The sequence below is a fragment of the Aquarana catesbeiana genome, linkage group LG01, assembly GCF_042186555.1.
Source record: "Aquarana catesbeiana isolate 2022-GZ linkage group LG01, ASM4218655v1, whole genome shotgun sequence".
Classification (NCBI taxonomy): Eukaryota; Metazoa; Chordata; class Amphibia; order Anura; family Ranidae; genus Aquarana; species Aquarana catesbeiana.
The window spans coordinates 138,272,651-138,286,556 of NC_133324.1; positions in this window are offsets into that span (position 1 = coordinate 138,272,651).

Genomic DNA, 13,906 nt, shown 5'->3' on the forward strand with positions numbered 1-13,906 from the left:
CTAATAGGATCAAAAGAACACCAGCAATTTTCTTCAGGTAGCTGTATTTACTGTAACAAGACAAGTCTGCCTGTCAGTAAGAAGATAACAGAAACGGATCTAGCTGAACACTGTGAGGAGGACGCACCCCACTAGCTTGTAGGTTTAGCTGAATACTGTGAGGTGGACGCACCCCACTAACTTGTAGGTTTAGCTGAACACTGTGAGCAGGACGCAACCCACTAACTTGTAGGTTTAGCAGAACACTGTGAGCAGGACGCACTGCACTAACTGTAAATAGTCTAGCTGCCTGACTGTGGTACTAATAGGATCAAAAGAACACCAGCAATTTTCTTCAGGTAGCTGTATTTACTGTAACAAGACAAGCCTGCCTGTTAGTAAGAAGATAACAGAAACGGATCTAGCTGAACACTGTGAGCAGGACGCACCCCACTAGCTTGTAGGTTTAGCTGAACACTGTGAGGTGGACGCACCCCACTAGCTTGTAGGTTTAGCTGAACACTGTGAGCAGGATGCACCCCACTTACTTGTAGGTTTAGCAGAACACTGTGGGCAGGATGCACTGCACTAACTGTAAATAGTCTAGCTGCCTGACTGTGGTACTAATAGGATCAAAAGAACACCAGTAATTTTCTTTAAAATACTGTAACAAGACAAGCCTGCCTGTCAGTAAGAAGATAACAGGAACGGATCTAGCTGAACACTGTGAGCAGGACGCACTGCACTAAATGTAAATAGTCTAGCTGCCTGACTGTGGTACTAATAGGATCAAAAGAACACCAGTAATTTTCTTCAAAATACTGTAACAAGACAAGCCTGCCTGTCAGTAGGAATATAACAGGAACGGATCTAGCTGAACACTGTGAGCAGGACGCACTGCACTAAATGTAAATAGTCTAGAAGATAACAGGAACGGATCTAGCTAAACTGAATACAGTGTATATATATATATATATATATGCAACACCTGGGATGCATATATATACACAATACACTTTAAGTGCAGCTAACTGACTGACTGTCCTGCCTAATCTAGCTAACTCAAATGAAATGACACTGTCTCTCTCTCTCTCTTTCTAAGCACACCGGAACACACTGCACAGGGCCGCCGTGCAGGCGGCCTTATATAGTGTGGGGCGTGTACTAAATCCCCTGAGCCATAATTGGCCAAAGCCTCCTTGGCTTTGGCCAATTATGGCTCTCTGTTAAGGCGGCGCTGTGATTGGCCAAGCATGCGGGTCATAGTGCATGCTTGGCCAATCATCAGCAAGCAATGCACTGCGATGCCGCAGTGAATTATGGGCCGTGACGCGCCACACGATTTTCGAACACGAAGCTCATCCCTACTAAATACCTTGGACTGTCTACTTTCCAAAAAGGGGTCATTTAGGGGATATATGTACTGTCCTGGCATTTTGGGGCCTCAAGAAATGAGATAGGCCATCAATACATCAGGATTGATGGATTTTGATTTATATATACCATAGTTTGTAGACTTTATAACTTTCCTACAGACTAAATATTTGATTTGATATTTGATTACATTGATTTGGGTTATTGTCACCAAAGAAATGTAACAGAATACATTTTGGCCTAAATTCATGAAGAACGATTTTAAACTTTTATAACAGAAACAAAGAAAAACAAAGCTTTATTTGTGTGAAAAAAATTATAAAAATCTCCTATGGGTACAGTGTTGCATGACCACCCAAATGTCATTCAAAATACGACAGTGCTGATAGCCGAAAATTGGCCTGGGTAGGAAGGGGGTTAAAGTGCCCAGTATTGAAGTGGTTAATCAGAGCAAGGGAGATACCTTTATGTATAGTTTTTGACTGTTTTCAGGGGATCCTTTATAGTACAATTAAATGTGTAAATAAAACACACAAGTAGATAATTAAATTTGTAGTCCTACAAAACCACATATGTTTTGAAGTCCTATATAATTAAAAGTTAGCATTCAACCTTTTTCCTTGACCTGTGTTCCCCTAATGCAAGTCTGACCTTGGTTTTTAAATAAATATTTGACAGAAACAAAAAGTATACCTGTTGAAATAATTTACAGCTAATAAACTACAAATACTGTAGATCTACAGCTCCAAATTTTATATGGATGACAAATTAGGAATAGCTTAGTGACAGGGCCATTTTATGCAATTTTATTCACAGCGACAGGGCTGGACTGGGACAAAAATTTGGCCCTGGTCTTCATCCAGACCAGCCCACTTTAACTTTGCAAACACACACAAAATCAGTATATAAACTATACGCAATTGAACAAAAAACATAAATAAAAACATTCCACTGTAATTATAAACGGCTTTTTTAAAAAACTCTTTATTTAGAGAAAAAGATGCATTCCAGCATTACAGACACCTTTAGAATGACATGTGTAAGTTGTATAAAATGTATTGGGCATAGGACAGAACATATATCTGTCCTTCAAGTTTGACAACATTTATTTTTCTGTATCAAAATGTGTTAACTGAAAATATACTCTAACTCACTCACCTCTCTTATTATTTCACCTATTCTCTGTATTTTTCTCCTCCTTCCTTCTCACATTACTGTGTGAAGTGGGAGGGCTAAAGTCACGCAGGAACATTGCTACATCCTCATTGGCTGGAATTTCAGAAACCAGCATTGCTGCACAGCCGTTGGCTGCCTTTCAGCAATGCAGCAGCGCTGAGGCTGAGCCGGGTTTCGCACTATGAAGTAAGGTGATGGGCATTGCAGATGTCAGGTCCCTCCCATACCGGCCGGCCAACAAAATGCGGCCTTATCAGTGCCCATCAATGCAGTCTCACTTTGCCCATCAAATGCAGACTCTCAGTCTGTGCCCATCAAGGCAGCCCCTCAGTCTGTGCCCATCAATGCTGAGCCCCTCAGTCTGTGCCCATCAATGCAGCTCCTCAGTCTGTGCCCATCAATGCAGCTCCTCAGTCTGTGCTCATCAATGCTGAGCCCCTCAGTCTGTGCTCATCAATGCTGAGCCCCTCAGTCTGTGCTCATCAATGCTGAGCCCCTCAGTCTGTGCTCATCAATGCTGAGCCCCTCAGTCTGTGCTCATCAATGTTGAGCCCCTCAGTCTCTGTGTCCATAAATGCAGCTCCTCAGTCTCTGTGCCCATCAGTGCAGCTCCTCAGTCTCTGTGCCCATCAATGCAGCCCCTCAGTCTGTGCCCATCAATCCTGAGCCCCTCAGTCTGTGCACATCAATGCTGACTCTGAGCCCCTCAGTCTGTGCCCATCAATGCTGACTCTAAGCCCCTCAGTCTGTGCCCATCAATCCTGAGCCCCTCAGTCTGTGCCCATCAACGCTGACCATGAGCCCCTCAGTCTGTGCCCATCAATGCTGACTCTGAGCCCCTCAGTCTGTGTCCAATGCAGACTCACCAGTGCCTAGTTCACACAGTTGGTATCTCTAAACTTTCGTCTATCACAGGAGGAACCGGTGTAGGAGGCACGACGCCGAATAATTCAAACGTAAGCTCCGTGACATGTCTGTGTTATACACAAGAGGAGGGGGGAGAAGACTTACGGAGGACTCTGCAGTCTGCACTTGGATCGGCAGCTGACACTGCAAGGACCTGTGCCCATCAAGGCAGCGCCTTAGTCTGTTCCCATCAATGCTGAGCCCCTCAGTCTCTGTGCCCATCAATGCTGAGCCCCTCAGCCTTTGTGCCCATCAATCCTGAGCCCCTCAGTCTTTGCCCATCAATCTTGACCCCATCAGTCTGTGCCCATCAATGCTGACTGAGCCCCTCAGTCTGTGCCCATCAAACCTGAGCCTCTCAGTCTGTGCCCATCAATTCTGACTCTGAGCCCCTCAGTCTGTGCCAATCAATATTGAGCCACTCAGTCTGTGCCCATCAATGCTGACTCTGAGCCCCTCAGTCTGTGCCCATCAATGCTGACTCTGAGCCCCTCAGTCTATGCCCATCAATGCTGACTCTGAGCCCCTCAGTCTGTGTCCAATGCAGGCTCACTAGTGCCTAGTTCACACAATGGGTATCTCTAAACTTCCGTCTATCACAAGAGGAACCGGTGTAGGAGGCGTGACTCTGTTACATCGCCGCTGAAGAATTCAAACGCAAGCTCCGTGACATGTCTGTGTCATACACAAGAGGAGGAGGGAGGGGACTCAGGGAGGACTCTGCAGTCTGCAATTGGATCGGCCGCGGACACTGCAAGGGCCACTTATGGACACCAGTGTTCGTGTACGGACTCCTTGCCAATCCCTGACGGTGCTCTAATTAATGGCTGTGCGAGCCGCGCAGCCATTACTTTTAGCAAATTAGCAAATCTCTGTTTGCAAGGACACTTACATTTTGTCAACATTTATATTATATGGTGGTGAATTAGGACTCAAGGGATCTTCTTGTTTGACTTTGGTTAACTTTAAGCATAACCTTGTATTAGTTTGGAACAATCAATAATAAACTCCATTGTTCATTCCAAAGTATGTAACTACCATATATTTTGCCCCCCTTTTCCTTTCTGTACCCAGTTTTTTATTGTAATTTTCAATAGAAAATCAGGTGCCCATGCATTGTCCCCTGTTAGAAACACTTTCAACAGCTAACACATTGGAGCTAATTCAAGCACTTGTAGCTCTAACTGTGAGCCTTCCAATATAATATATGAGATGCAATACTTTCTTTGGCCTACAAACCCTCAACCTGAAAAAGAGGTGCAGTTAGTGAGCACAAAAAAAAGAGAAAAAGCACAAATTAAAAATAAAACACTTATTGAATTATACCAAGATACGTCAATTTCTATGATCTGCTAACCTGTAGCCTAAAATAGGAGGTATACTAGGTACCTTGTAATGGTATGGAATGCATGGAGTGTTTTCAACTTGTTTTTTGCACAAACACTTTATAAACTTTATGAATAGGCATGTTTATCATGTTTATTCACTGTATTGCCATTTTGGAATTATTGCACTTTACTATTTATGAAGAAAACTCAATTTTATTTATATATTGCTGTTTTATTTGCACATTCGGGATCATCATTATTTGTTACTTTGGAATATTTCACTTTATTGCTTATGAAGGAAAAATCAATATTTATTTATTTATTGTTATTGCACATTGAAAGCATCATTTTTAGTTGATACATCACAATATTATTTTAGTAAGCGCCACATTATTCATTACATTATTAGCACTGTGTGGGAACACCATTTATGTTGGCAGCTACTTAGTCTTACATTTATTTATTTTGGTTTGCATATTAGTACCTATATTTCATATCAAAGCTTGTTGCAACTATCCTAGATCTGTACCAAAAAACAGATCCCTCATTAGCTTCCTTGTTTAATATCTTTTCACAGAAAGAAAAAAACAAGCAGCAAAAAAGTTAAATAAAATAAGTAAAGTAACAGCACAGAAATAATACAGTTAGAAACAAATATAAAAAAAACAAACAAAAATACACATATAAAATGCTAATTTCTACAACCTACTGACCTTTAGTCTTTTAATTACTGCAGTGTTTATATCAGAAAACGTGTAGGGTCTTTACAAAAAATATTTATTACAATCAGGAATAAAAATAACATTTAAGAAGTGACAATTCCCTTTTAACTCAGGTAAACATTCCATATGTATTATTCTAATTAGTACATTGTGTATATACGATATATAAATATGTAGTAATTCCAGCAGCAAGTGGAAATGTTCTTTTTTATTTTTTCCCAAACTAACCTTAACTGCTTTACAGAAAAAAAGCCTTTTTGACAATTGTGAATAGCTGTAGTTCAATGTACAAAGCTAAATAAGTCAAGGGGACATTTCCTCCTCACATGCTTATTATTAATGGGGTGTCTGCTGCTCCTAGTGATCAGGAACAGTGATCTCTGTGCTGTCCCAGTGAGCCCATCCCCTGCACAGTTAGAACACACCCAGGGAACACAATTAACCCCCTTATCGCCCCCTAGTGTTAACCCCTTCCCTGCCAGTGTCATTTATACATTGATCAGTGCATTTTTTTTAGCACTGATCACTTTAATAATATTATTAAATATGATATTATTATTAATATAATATTATTAATAACAAGGGCGTGAGTGGAGGTATACCGGAAGTGACACGATTGTGGAATGAGCTCGGAGCTCGTGGATATATGCTGTTACTCAGCTTTTTAATGTGAGTGCACTGTAAAATGTTATGATTTTAATAAATTCATTCTAAATTACTACACTACGAGAGCGCTCTTCTTCCTTTTTATATACCCCTTTGAGAGGACATTAGAGGGAACCCCCTGGGAGAAAACAGAGACACAACATATGTGAGAGCAGATCATCGGAAACAACGATAGAGAACCCCAAAAGATGACTACACGCCAGTACACCTTTCAAGGAACCATAGGCTATGCTGATTTAAGACTTACCTGAGGTAAGAGGATAGAGAGCACGGAGGTGATGTGGGAGCAAGATTGTCACCTATATTACACTAAGGGTGTAGGGATATTGTGCACTACCTCACAAAAAGGACTTTTTATATAAGGACTTGTATTGAAGGACATGCACCATTATATTGTTGTTTAGATTTGTGTGTTAGGTGTCCAAGTTATTATTTATGCACTAGGATCACTTTTATTACATGTTTTGGATCATTATTTATATTGCATGTTTATACACCTATTTTCTATTGCTGCTGATTTAACTCAGTGTGAAGAATAGGGATGAGCCGAACACCCCCCCCCGGTTCGGTTCGCATCAGAACCTGCGAACGTACCGAAAATTCGCACGAATGTTAGAACCCCATTGACGTCTATGGGACTCGAACGTTTGAAATCAAAAGTGCTTATTTTAAAGGCTAATTTGCATGGTGTTGTCCTAAAAAGGGTTTGGGGACCCGGGTCCTGCCCAGGGGACATGTATCAATGCAAAAAAAACTTTTAAAAACGTCAGTTTTTTCGGGAGCAGTGATTTTAATGATGCTTAAAGTAAAAAAAAAAAAAAGTGAAATATTCCTTTAAATATCGCACCTGGGGGTGTCTATAGTATGCCTGTAAAGTGGCGCGCGTTTCCCATGCTTAGAACAGTCCCTGCACAAAATGTCATTTTTAAAGGAAAAAAAGTCATTTAAAACTGCTTGTGGCTTTAATGTAATGTCGGGTCCTGGCAATATGGATGAAAATCAGTGAGACAAACGGCATGGGTACCCCCAAGTCCATTACCAGGCCCTTTGGGTCTTGTATGGATATTAAGGGGAACCCCGCACCCAAATTAAAAAAAGAAAGGTGTGGGGCCCCCAGGCCCTATATACTCTGAACAGCAGTATACAGGCGGTACAAACAAGACAGGGACTATAGGTTTGTTGTTAAGTAGAATCTGTTTGTAATTTTGAACTGGTACATTTTTAACGTGTTTAGCTCCAGCCAAAAAATCTATTTTAAGCTTTTTGGAAAACCTAGGGAAGGGTTATCACCCCTGTGACATTTGTTTTGCTGTCTGTGCTCCTCTTCAGAAGATTTCACCTCACTTTTTGTCCCAATGACAAATGTTTTTTGAAAATTTGGGTTTTTTTGTGAAACAAGGATTGGTGATAAAGCATCAGTGGAAAGGAGAAAAGTTTTTCCCATATTAACTCTTACAGGAGAGAATTTCCCTTCCTAGGGGTAGATTTCATCTCACTTCCTGTTGTCTCCTTCCGTTTGCAAGTAGGAGTCGTTTGTAAGTTGGATGTTTGAAAGTAGGGGCCTGCCCTATATACTCAGCAGAAATTTGGGCCTTAAGTGTTGTTGTGGCCACAACACTGTAAGCCCTCAAAGGGCCCTGCTGTGAAATATTAGATCAAGAATTGTAATTACATGCCCCTGTTGAACAGGGGCAGAAAAATTGGGCCTTTGGTGGTGGTGGTGGTGCTGGTGCCACAACACTGTAAGTCCTCACAGATACTCTTGGTGGGCGCAGAAACGGGCCCTGCTGTGAAATATTAGATCAAGAATTCTAATTACATGTCCCTGTTGATGAACAGGGGCTGAAAAATTGGGCCTTAGGCACTGGTGCTGATGCCACAACACTGGAACCCCTCACAGATACTCTAGTTGGAGTGCAGGAACTAGGCCTGCTGCAAAGAATTGCATCAAAAATTGTAACTACACGCCCCTGTTAAACAGGGGCTGAAAAATTGGGCCTTAGGCACTGTTGCTGGTGCCACAACACTGCAACCCCTCACAGATTCTCTAGCTGGAGCGCAGGAACTAGCCCTGCTGCAAAGAATTGCATCAAAAATTGTAATTACACGCCCCTGTTAAACAGGGGCTGAAAAAGTGGGCCTTAGGCACTGGTGCTGGTGCCACAACATTGAAACCCCTCACAGATACTCTAGTTGGAGTGCAGGAACTAGCCCTGCTGCAAAGAATTGCATGAAAAATTGTAATTACATGCCCCTGTTAAACAGGGGCTGAAAAATTGGGCTTAAGGCATTGGTGGCGGGACTGGCGGTGCCCAGAACCAAAAATGTTCTTACAAGCTATCATCATGTTCATTGAGGAGGAAGAGGATAATTACTCAGTATAACAGGATAGTCACTCAGCATCAGCATAGGCAGTCTTTGAAGGAATCTGACATTTCAAAAAAATGTATTCCGTTACATCAGCATCAGGTGCTTGGTAGCTTGTGGTGATCCAAGACTGATTCATTTTTATGAAGGTCAGTCGAACGACCGAGTCGGTGGACAGACGCACCCTGTGATCGGTTACAAAGCCTCCAGGAGCACTGAATGTGATCATGATCATTGAGGAGGAAGAGGATAATTACTCAGTATAACAGGATAGTCACTCAGCATCAGCATAGGCAGTCTTTGAAGGAATCTGACATTTCAAAAAAATGTATTCCGCTACATCAGCATCAGGTGCTTGGTAGCTTGTGGTGATCCAAGATTGATTCATTTTTATGAAGGTCAGTCGATCGACTGAGTCGGTGGACAGACGCACCCTGTGATCGGTTACAAAGCCTCCAGGAGCACTGAATGTGCGTTCTGAAAGAATGCTGGATGCAGGACAGGCCAGTAGCTCAATTGCATACTGTGCAAGCTCTAGTCAGTGATCCATCCTCAAGAACCAGTAACCCAGAGGATTTTTGGTGGGAAAGGTGTCCAAGTCAGATCTTGCCCCTAGGTATTCCTGAACCATGTAAAACAGACGCTGGTGATGGTTGCTGGAACCGATCATACCTTGGGGCTGCGGACTAGAAAATTGTCTGAACGCATCGGTCAGACAGCCACCTTCTCCACCGCTCCATCTTTGACTGCTCGAAGCCTCAGCAACACGTTGTCCAGAAACAGGAGTTTGTCTCTGGGAACGCCTTGCACACACCTTTCTGAAAGGCCTCCCGAAGATGTTTCATCCTCTGCTCCCTCTGCGACAGCAAGATAAGGTCCACAACCTTACCCTTGTAACGTGGATCAAGGAGGGTTGCTAGTTAGTAACGATCCCCCTCCTTGATACCACGAATATGAGGATCCTTCCGCAGGCTTTGCAGGATCAGGGAGGCCATGCAGCGTAGGTTTGCTGAGCCATTCATTCCGGAGTCCTCTGGGTCACTAAAGATGACATGATCCACAGCCACCTCCTCCCAGCCACGTACAAGTCCATGTGTTTCTTGAGACTGTAAATGATCCCTTAAAGACTGCTGCTGATGCTGAGTGCCAGGCTCCACCTCCATACTGACACAATCCTCCTCCTCCTCTTCCTCTTCCTGTGTGATCGGCGGGCACGCAGGAACACTGTCTGGATAAAGGGGGCCTTGAGAGCTAAGGAAGTCCTCGCTTTCCTGCCTCTGTTCTGCCTCAAGTGCCCTGTCCATTATTCCACGCAGCGTGTGCTCCAACAGGTGGACAAGGGGGACAGTGTCACTGATGCATGCACTGTCACTGCTCACCTTCCTTGTGGCCTCCTCAAATGGTGACAGGACAGTGCATGCATTCCTGATCATGGCCCACTGGGGAAAAAAAAACAAGCTCCCCTGACCCTGTCCTGGTGCCATAGTCGCACAGGTACTCATTGATGGCCCTCTGCTGCGTGTGCAGCCGCTGCAGCATGGCCAACTTTGAGTTCCACCTGGTGGGCATGTCACAGATTAGGCGGTTCTTGGGCAGGTTAAATTCCTTTTGGAGGTCTGCCAGCCGAGCACTGGCATTATATGACCGGTGGAAATGCACACAGACTTTCCTGGCCTGCCTAAGGACATCCTGTAAGCCCGGGTACCTGCCCAAGAACCGCTGCACCACCAAGTTAAGGACATGAGCCAAACAGGGCACATGGGTCATTTGTCCCTGTCAGAGGGCGGAGAGGAGGTTGGTGCCATTGTCGCAAACCACCATTCCTGCCTTAAGTTGGCGTGGCGTCAACCACCTCTGAACCTGCCCCTGCAGAGCTGACAGAACCTCTGTCCCAGTGTGGCTCCTGTCCCCCAAGCACACCAGCTCAAGCACCGCATGGCATTTTTTGGCCTGCATACTTAAGTAGCCCCTTGAACGCCTACGGAGCACCGCTGGTTCCGAGGACAAAGCACAGGAAGAGGCCATGGAGGAAGAAGAAGAGGAGGGGGTGGAGGAGAGAGAGGTGTGTCAGAATCATTAGTAGTGGCATTTTGGAGGAGTGGTGGCGGGAACAACCTCCAACACTACTGCACCTTGTCCTGCATCCTTCCCAGATGCCAGCAGAGTCACCCAATGCGCCGTGAAACTTAGGTAACGTCCCTGTCCATGCCTGCTGGACCATGAGTCAGCGCTAATATGCACCTTACCGCTGACCGCCCTGTCCAGCGAGGCATGGACATTGCCTTCCACATGCCGGAAAAGCCGGAATCGCCTTCCGTGAGAAAAAGTGGCGTTTGGGTACCTGCCACTGAGGAACCGCGCATTCCACAAACTCACGGAAGGGGGCAGAGTCTACCAACTGAAAAGGCAGCAGTTGAAGTGCTAGCAATTTTGCCAAGCTAGCATTCAACCACTGGGCATGTGGATGGCTGTGAGCGAACTTCTTTCAGCGGTGCAGCAGCTGGGGCAGGGAAATTTGCCTGGTACAATCTGACGTCGGTGTACCGAAAGCAGATTGCCCACAAGTACTTGGCTGTGACACACCTAATTCTACACTTTCATTCCTCCCAGAGCAGGTCTCAGAGAGGACTGAAGGTATAGTGGGGTTGGAGATCTCAGCTGATGAGGAGCAAGGAGAGGTCCTCTTTGTTCTTTGGTTTGGGTCTTTTAGATATGCTTGCCAACGAACTGAATGGCAGGTCAACATATGTATGGTCAAGCATGTGGTGCCCAAGCGGGAGATGTTTTGGCCACGCGAGATACACTTGAGACATATGTTGCAAATAGTAGCGGTGCGATCTGATGAACTCGTCTCAACAAAGGCCCACACCAAAGAACATTTGGAATAACGTGCAAAGACAGCAGCGCCCTGCACATGCGGAGCTTTGCAGTGTGATGCAGGCAGTGTGCTGCCCTGGAGGGCATCCTGCCTCGTTGGTGATGTGCCTCCTTCTCCTCCTCCTCTCTCCTATCAGGCACCCACGTTGAGTCAGTGACCTCATCATCCCCTCCCTCCTCATCACTGGAGCAAACCTGGCAGTATGCTGCAGCAAGGGGAGCGTGACTGCCAGATAGCTGTCCTTCTTGGGCACCCCTCTGTCCGTGCTCACGTTACTGCCTTCATCTAGCTCGGTATCATCATCAGAGCCTTCTAAACGCTGGGCATCCTCCTGGAGCATGTACCCAACACTGTGGTCAAACAGTTCAAAGGGACTCCTCAGGAGGATATGGTGGGGCTAGGGAAGGAGTCACTGATGCCATTGAGCCGAGGGAAGAGGCCGCGTTGGCAGCTGCTTTGCCAGACAAAGTACCCTGAGCAAGAGTGAGAAAGGATGAGGAGGATGAGGACGGCTTGGTCATCCACTCGACCAAGTCTTCCGCATGTTGCGGCTCAACACGGCCAGCTGCTGAAAAAAAGGCCAAGCGTGTCCCACGGCCACGTGCTGATGAGGATGCACCGTCTCCATGACCAGCACTGTTGCCTCTAGACACAGAGCCTGCTTGCCCTCTTTTATTGGCTTGTGACTGTCTGCCTCAAGGATAAGTTATTTAAGTGAAGGCAGCAGGCTTGCTATACATTCTTTACCCCACACATAGAGTAGTAGTGCGAGAGTAACACATAACAAATATCACTTTAATAATGTCACAGGTCCTCAAAAAGTGTTACTTAGGGTCAGATTTGTCCGCCGCAATGTCGCTGTCCCGCTAAAAATCGTAGATCGCCGCCATTACCAGTAAAAACAATAAAAGTCCATAAATCTATCTCATAGTTTGTAGATGCTATACGTTTTGCGCAGAACAATCAATATACGCTTATTGTGATTTTTTTTAGCAAAAATATGTAGAAGATTACATATTGACCTAAACTGGTGAATAAATTCGTTTTTTTATATATATATATATTTTTTTATATGTATTATAGCAGAAAGTTAAAAATATTGTTTTTTTTTTTCAAAATTGTCAGTATTTTATGTTTATTGCGCAAAAAATAAACACTGAAGAGGTGATCAAATACCACCAAAAGAAAGCTCTATTTGTGAGAAAAAAAAGGATGTTACACGACCGCGCAATTGTCAGTTAAAGAGACACAGTGCCGTATCGCAAAAAATGGCCTGGTTATTAAGGGGGCAAATCCTTCCAGGGCTGAATTGGTTAAGAGTTATCCACCGTGCCTTCTATAATCTTCACATGTTTGTAAAACATCACCACCATGCCACAGCAGATGTCCTCTCACCTTTTTGAGATAGACCCCACTAGTCATATAAATAGGAGATCACACAGCGTTTTTTGATATAGGTAATTCATCCTTTGGACGTTTTGCAAACTCTTCAGCAACCCATCCAACAATGGCTCCCCCTCTATCTATACATGACTCCAATGCCCATTCCATAGGTAAAGAGAAATTCCATAGTGGAAAACCATAAAAAAAAATGTATTCAACAAGTTAAAAATGCACTCACAATATGATAGGAGATCAAGGACACTCATTGACACAGACTTGTAAGTAAACAAGATGGTGCCCTAGGTACTTGTATGATGATGCTACGTAGGCTTCTCCCAGCTGACGCATTGCATCCCTCCGGACTTCCTCAAAAGGTAGCTATGGGCAGAACTAGATTTGGCAAGTGCTGATTTACAAGCTACAGGTCTGTGAATCACTAGTGACAACAATCATAACCAAACCTGTGATATCTTCTCATACCATTGTAGTGCATAGCCTACATGAGAGTGGCAGGTGAATTCAAAAGTAGTGCAACATTATTGCCACGCCATCATTAGGTAGACTTCACTGCGTCACTGACAAAATCAACAGGTATCTGTGGGACTTTGCAGGTGGGCTAAGGGAAAACTAAGTCACAGTACTACATCCTTGTGACAGCAATAGGGATGTGACAGGTACTCTTTATGGAGGGATCTGGGGTCTATAAGACCCCAAATTCCTTCTTTGCACTTGAAACCATTCAAAACACCAGGATTAGCATTTTTGAATACTTTAGATGGCGCAGTTAAGATGTCGGTAAACCGGAAGCGATGTCATGTCATCGCTTATGGGTTACCATAGTGGAGACCCCGATCAAAGCCAATCCCGGATTTCTTTGGGTCTCCGACTAGCCGGCGGAAGTGCCGGCTAGTAGCTCAGGAATTACCCCGGTACAACCACTTGAACTCAAATGACGTACCAAGTACATGATTAGGAGACAAGTGGTTAAAGTGGTTAAAACCTGATTCCATCTTCTAGACAAAAAATGGAAGAAAAATGAAAACATTAGTAACAAAAGGACCCATGCTCCGTTCCGCTGGATCATTTCTATGTATTGCAATTTTCTAACAAGTCTCTCCTAATGTAAA